This window comes from Sorex araneus, chromosome 6 (assembly GCF_027595985.1).
Source record: "Sorex araneus isolate mSorAra2 chromosome 6, mSorAra2.pri, whole genome shotgun sequence".
Classification (NCBI taxonomy): domain Eukaryota; kingdom Metazoa; phylum Chordata; class Mammalia; order Eulipotyphla; family Soricidae; genus Sorex; species Sorex araneus.
This window is the reverse complement of record NC_073307.1, coordinates 859,766-865,829: the sequence shown is the minus strand read 5'-3', so window position 1 is coordinate 865,829 and position 6,064 is coordinate 859,766. Positions and strand designations below refer to the sequence as shown.

At 63.0% G+C, this 6,064-nt stretch overlaps 1 long non-coding RNA gene across 1 annotated transcript; it reads right to left on the bottom strand.

Annotated features, from left to right (window-relative positions):
• Positions 1-519: 519 nt before the first annotated feature.
• On the bottom strand, positions 520-5,122 carry LOC129405531 (uncharacterized). The gene is made up of 3 exons (XR_008630629.1): positions 4,982-5,122; positions 1,711-2,226; positions 520-902 (listed from the first exon to the last, which is right to left on the bottom strand). It is a non-coding gene; the product is annotated as an uncharacterized LOC129405531 (long non-coding RNA).
• Positions 5,123-6,064: the final 942 nt, after the last annotated feature.

Sequence of the window (6,064 nt, the reverse complement as noted above, 5' to 3'; positions counted from 1 at the left end):
GTCGAAATCGGGCAGGACTCGGCTTGCTTATTGGGGGCGGGGGGGGGGGGGGGGAGAGGCAATCTGAGTATCCGTTATAGACACGTGAAGGAGGACCCTCCAGTCTTCATCCTGGGGCTTACGATGGACAAGCCGAGCCTGGCCCTGTGATGGCCCCGCAAGCCCCATGGGGGCGTGATAAGGGCCTCAGCGTGCGTCCACTGCAGTCCTGGGGCCTGTGTCCGGCTCTGTGACGCAGACGGACGGCACACGGGAGGTCGCTTCCTGCCTCAGAGGCAGGCGGCCCTGCAAGTGGAGAACCCATCGGCCAGTACATCAAGTACCGTTTCCGTGAGCCCCCCAGGGAAGAGCTGCCTTCAGGGGGCCCTGGAGGGCCCAGTAGGCCGTGGGTGGTCCTTGATGAGCCGTGCAGCAGGGCCCGTGTGAGGTTGGCACTTGCCTGGCACAGGACGGCACCCGGGTTTGAATCCTGGTACCACGCCTGGTCTCCGCTGCCTCCCAGCATAGACCCCTGGCTGGTATCCCCCACTGCCCGCCCCCTGCCCCCGGGAAGAACAGCTCTGCAGGGGGTGGGCTCAGGAGGTGGGCTTAGGGGGTGGGCTCAGGGTGGGGAGGACGCGGCTGTGGGGCTGCAGGCCCCCAGGGCCGGCCACCTGGAGACCAAGGAGGCGGTTTCTGAACCTGCACCAGGGACGTCTCTGTCGTGGATGGGCCAGTGAGAAGCAGCCAGAAGGCCGGGCAGAGGCCAGCTCAGGCCCCCTCGGCTCCGGCAGGAGAAGGGCCCTGCAGTGGTGACCCTGCAGCGAACTCCGGCCCCTTCTTATCAGCCAGAGGCTCGGGAGAAGAACTCCGTCAGCACATGCTCAGATTTCCAGCAGAACAGACCCACATCCCCAAGGACCCTGTGGGTAGAAAGTAGGACAAGAGATAACTTTGAACCATCTCTCTTAAAGAAAGGGCTTAATGAATCACTTTTCCCAAATCCTGAGACTGAGACGTTTGTTTGACCCGGATGCATTTTACATGTCAAACCTTGACGATATGCCCCGTGCGGAGCTCCAAGAGCTGATGGCGAGAAGCTCTAAAAGAAAAGGAAATTCACAACACTCCCTTGGAAATAAATTAGTTTTGTTATCTACAGCACATCCTTGGGAACAGAAATATAAGGAAAAAGAGAATTGACACAGCAAAATTAAAAGACTAGAAACCAAAGGGGGATCCAGAGAGTCTGGCTGGGCCTTGTTCCCGGGGCCTGATGCGAGATCATCCTTTCTCTGCCACACTGAGGAGCCACAAGCCTAGACAGCACCCACCACAACCACACTCGTGGGTAATCATCAGTGCACAGCACACACGCTCTGTGGGAGCCCAGGAGCAGCCAGCGCTGACCCCAGCTGTCCACAGGGTACCCTGAGCTCTCCCAGACCCAGGTGGTATGCTAATCAGCCCCCACACTGCCCCGCATTTCCTCTTCTCGAACCCTATCCCCGTTTGCAGAGGAGAGAGCAACCCCAGAGAAGCAAATCAAGGTCTTGGCATCCTGAGGCTGGCGAGTGGCCCAGAGAGGTTGTGCTGTGCACTCCGCTGAGGGAGGCCACCCAAGGGAAGCTCCAGTGACTCAATGAGGGGGCATAAGTGAGGGGGCAGTTTCCGCCAGAGGAAGTCCCAGGCCTTGCGCGCCAGGCAAGTGGGGAAATGGAGGACGCTCACCCCAGGTTTGAAGTTGATGACAAGCACAGGAGAGTCCAGTGATGTGAGACAGGAACGTGTTCATCACCCTCGCCTGGTAACCGCCTTCCGCATCCACTACACCTGCAGTGCTCCGCGGGAGGGCAGGGGAACTGGCGGGCTGTGGAGGAAACAGCCTTCCCCAGAACTGGCGTCCAGCCCTGACGCCCTAACCCAGGGCCCCTCGGTGGGACGGGCACGACCGCAGCCGTGCCAGGACAGGCTCTGGGCCAGAGGGCAGGAGAGCGTGGGGGAGGGCACGTTCCAGTCGTGAGGGCGGACGCGGTTTCTTTTCTGCCAGAAGTTGGTCTTGTTTTTTATTTACGTGAACTCTAACGTAGCGGCTGTGGCTTACCCGCTCAGTGACGATATTCAGGGTACGAGGTTGTCTCGGCACACCCGCCATCAGCACCGTGTCCCCGGGGGCACCAGCCTGTCCTCGGGTCCGGCTGAAGCAGGACTGAGTGAGAAGTAGCTTCCCAAGATGCTCCCCCGGGGCTGGAGCGATAGCACAGCAGGTAGGGCCTTGCACGCGGCCAACCTGGGTTCGAATCCCAGCATCCCATATGGTCCCCTGAGCACTGCCAGGGGTAATTCCTGAGTGCAGAGCCAGGAATAACCCCTGTGCATTGCCAGATGTGACCCAAAAAGCAAAAAAAAAAAAAAAACAACCAAGATGCTCCCCCTCCAAGGGGAACAGAGTGAGATGTGACAAGACCGGGCCACGCGCAGAGTGAGAGGAAGCTGGCGGGGGCGGGGGTGGAGTCAGGGCCTGTACAAACACTCTCGGTCACACCTGCACACGCCCACGCCAGCCCCACAGAACCGTCAGTGCCTGGTCCTGCAGGTGAACTAAGCCACGGGTGCAAGGAGCAGCAATGCCTGGCGGGGGAGCCCACCAAGCACGGGGTGAGCTACAGAGCCGCTCGGGGGCTGAGTCAGCCCCCGCCTAACTGCAGGACCCAGTGCCTGACTCCACTCACAGGAAGGACCACACCTCCGGGAAGTGACAAGGATCTCCCCAAAGCACATGGCCAGCAAGTGTGGCCGGCCTCTGCGTCCCTCGTGCGGGGAACGTAAATCAGGGCTCTCGGGGGCTGGAGAGACAGCACAGCGGGTAGGGCGTTTGAGCCGGGTTCGATTCCCAGCAACCCATATGGTCCCCCGAGCACTGCCAGGGGTGATTCCTGAGTGCAGAGCCAGGAGTAACCCCTGAGCATCTCTGGGTGTGACCCCCCCCAAAAAAAAGGCAAAAAAATAAAAATCAGGGCTCTCTCCCTAACATAGACTTTGCCTATAAGTCCAAAGATTAGTCAATAAATAGCATCATAAGACAGTGAGTCTCCGGGGGCCGGAAAGATAGTACAGTGGGCAGGACGTGTGCCTAGCTTGTGGCCAACCGGGGTTCAGTCCCAGCACCCCATACAGTCCTCGAGCCCCAGGAGTGATTCCTGAGCACAGAACCAGGAGGAAGCCCTGAGCATCAGTCGCTGTGGACAGTGAGTCTTTGGCCTCAGGGCGCACACGGGGGTCTCACGCATCTGACCGCAGATCCCGCTGGCCGGAGATTCCACACCTGCTCCCAGGGCTCCCTTCCGCAGACCCTCCGGGAGGGATCCCCAGGAGCCAGCTCAGCCTTCCCGCCCCTCTGGACCCAGACCAGCGAGGGGACAGGGGACGTGGCAGACACTGTCTCAGGAGAGTGAGCTGGGAGATGCACGGCCCAGCCCCGGCACTGAAGGCAGCCCGGCGTGACCAATCACATCAGCAGCCACGGCTCCCCCTGGCTGAGTCTCAGCAGGGTGGGAGGGGGTGTGTGTGCGGTGACCTATATACTTGCCTCTGGCTCACTGCAGGAGGGCAAGAGAGGCCAGAGCAGAGAAAGGCTCAGCGGGAAGGAAAAGGTCTCCAGCTCCCAGGCTACAGAGCAGCTCGGAGCCTTGAGAGGGCAGGCAGGGGGAGAGGGAGGGGGAGGGGGAGAGGGAGAGGGAGAGGGAGAGGGAGAGGGAGAGGGAGAGGGAGAGGGAGAGGGAGAGGGAGAGGGAGAGGGAGAGGGAGAGGGAGAGGGAGAGGGAGAGGGAGAGGGAGAGGGAGAGGGAGAGGGAGAGGGAGAGGGAGAGGGAGAGGGAGAGGGAGAGGGAGAGGGAGAGGGAGAGGGAGAGGGAGAGGGAGAGGGAGAGGGAGAGGGAGAGGGAGAGGGGGAGGGGGAGGGGGAGGGGGAGGGAGAGGGAGAGGGAGAGGGAGAGGGAGAGGGAGAGGGAGAGGGAGAGGGAGAGGGGGAGGGGGAAGGGGAGGGGGGAGGGAGAGGGAGAGGGAAAGGGAGAGGGAGAGGGAAAGGGAGAGGGGGAGGGGGAAGGGGAGGGGGGAGGGAGAGGGAGAGGGGAGGGGGAGGGGAAGGGGGAGGGGAGAGAGAGGGGGAGGGAGAGGGAGAGGGGAGGGGGAGGGGAGAGAGAGGGGGAGGGAGAGGGAGAGGGGAGGGGGAGGGGAGGAGGAGGGAAGGGGGAGGGGAGAGAGAGGGGGAGGGAGAGGGGAGGAGGAGGGGAGGGGGAGGGGAGGGGGAGGGAGAGGGGAGAGGGAGGGGAGGGGGAGGGGAGAGAGAGGGGGAGGGAGAGGGAGAGGGGAGGGGGAGGGGAGGGGGAGGGGAGGGGAGGGGAGAGAGAGGGAAGAGGGAGAGGGGGAGGGGGAGGGGGAGGGGGAGGGGAGGGGGAGGGGGAGGGAGAGGGAGAGGAACCCCAGGAGCACCCCAGCACTGACCCCAGCTGTGCACAGGGCCAGATTACTGAGCGGTACGGGTACCGTGAGCCCTCCAGGACCCAGGTAGTATGCTAATCAGCCCCCCACACTGCCCCACATTTCCTCTTCTCGTCCTCATCAGCCAAGAAAGCCAAAACTCAGGCCTCTCGCTCCCCTCTGGGCCCCGGCCCCAGGCCGCAGGTGAGCCGAGGGCCCTGGGCAGGGCCCGCAGCCGTCGGGAGAGTGGGGCTCCCTCCAGGAGGACAACCAAGCCACGGCCCCCAGATAGCACCGATACGCAGGGGAAGAAAACGCATCACGGCCAGAACAGCGGAAGCAGGCGGCACTTTCCCGGCTTCCTGGCGCGTGCAGGGCCCTGGGCTCAGGGTGTGAGGCCACAGCGGACAGTGCTCTCCGCTGCTCCTAGCTCTGTGCTCAGGGCACCAGACGTGGTGCGGGATGGAGTCAGGGTTAATGGCGTGGCTTGGCCCCCGAGTCCTCTCCCAGCCCTCGTTCTCACTTCCTGCCTGAAGAGCCTTCCCGTGCCGTGTCTATCGTCTCTAGAGGAGGGATTCCGTCTCTCTGGGGAGCACCCGCTGGAGTTGACGGTGCCGCCGGGCATCTCGCTCACGGCAGGGCACGTGCGCCTGGTCCCTGCTCCCTCTCCCTGGGGACAGAGGAAACAGGAGAATGACCCGGAGAGCAGAGAGGCATCAGCAGCTTCCCTGCATTTTCAGAAAAGGCTCTTCACAAGGTCCTTTAGGGCTGGGGGTGCAGGGCCCCCAGCAGGGGACCTGGTGCACCTCAGCCGCCTCCCTGGACGTGTGGGGCAGACCCGAGTGGGAATATCGTCATGTTGCCGTCAGGAGCACCAAGGAAGGCTGAGGGGGCGGCACGGGGTGGGGGGGCATGTTCCCTCTCCCTCACCCTCACCTCGCCCCGGGGTCTGTGCGCGGCTCTGGAGGGTGCAGGTAAAGCGAACACGGGTGCGGGACTCACTGTCACGGGCCTGGCTTGGCCGCGGTTCAGCTCCCTGCCGTGACTGGCAGGAGGTCGCAGAACGCCGGGGAAGCTTCCTTTCCGTCAGGGGTCAGGGAAGGCGGCACGAGCAGGGCTTGTTCCTCCGCAGAGCTCCAGAGGCAGCTTTGCCCCGACCCTGCCTTGGGACATTCCTGCAGGTAAAATGGAAAAGTGAGCACTGTTGGGAGGGCTGAGGCATGCAGCTCGCAGGAGGTGGAGCCTGATGGTATAAAAACAAGCGTCCACAGGTGGGGCGCAGATTGCCATCTGGGCTGGGACGGGACAGGACCTGGGGCACGTGCCTCGCGCGTGGCCGGCCCCAGTTGGGTCTCTGGCACCACACGGTTCCTGGGCGCCCGGGAAGCAACCCTGGAGGTGCTGAGAAGCACTGGGTGTGGCCCAGGTCGTCCAGGCACAGGAGGGCTGGCCAGCCGCACCCCTCCCGGACCCAGCCCCGGAGGCAGGAGCCTGGGGCGGGATCCCCGTCTCCTAAGCACCACCTGGAGGCCTGAGAAGTCCTTCCCTCAGACAAGCAACTCATGTTGGAATGAAGACTGTCTTCCGGGAAAGCAACGGAAGTCTT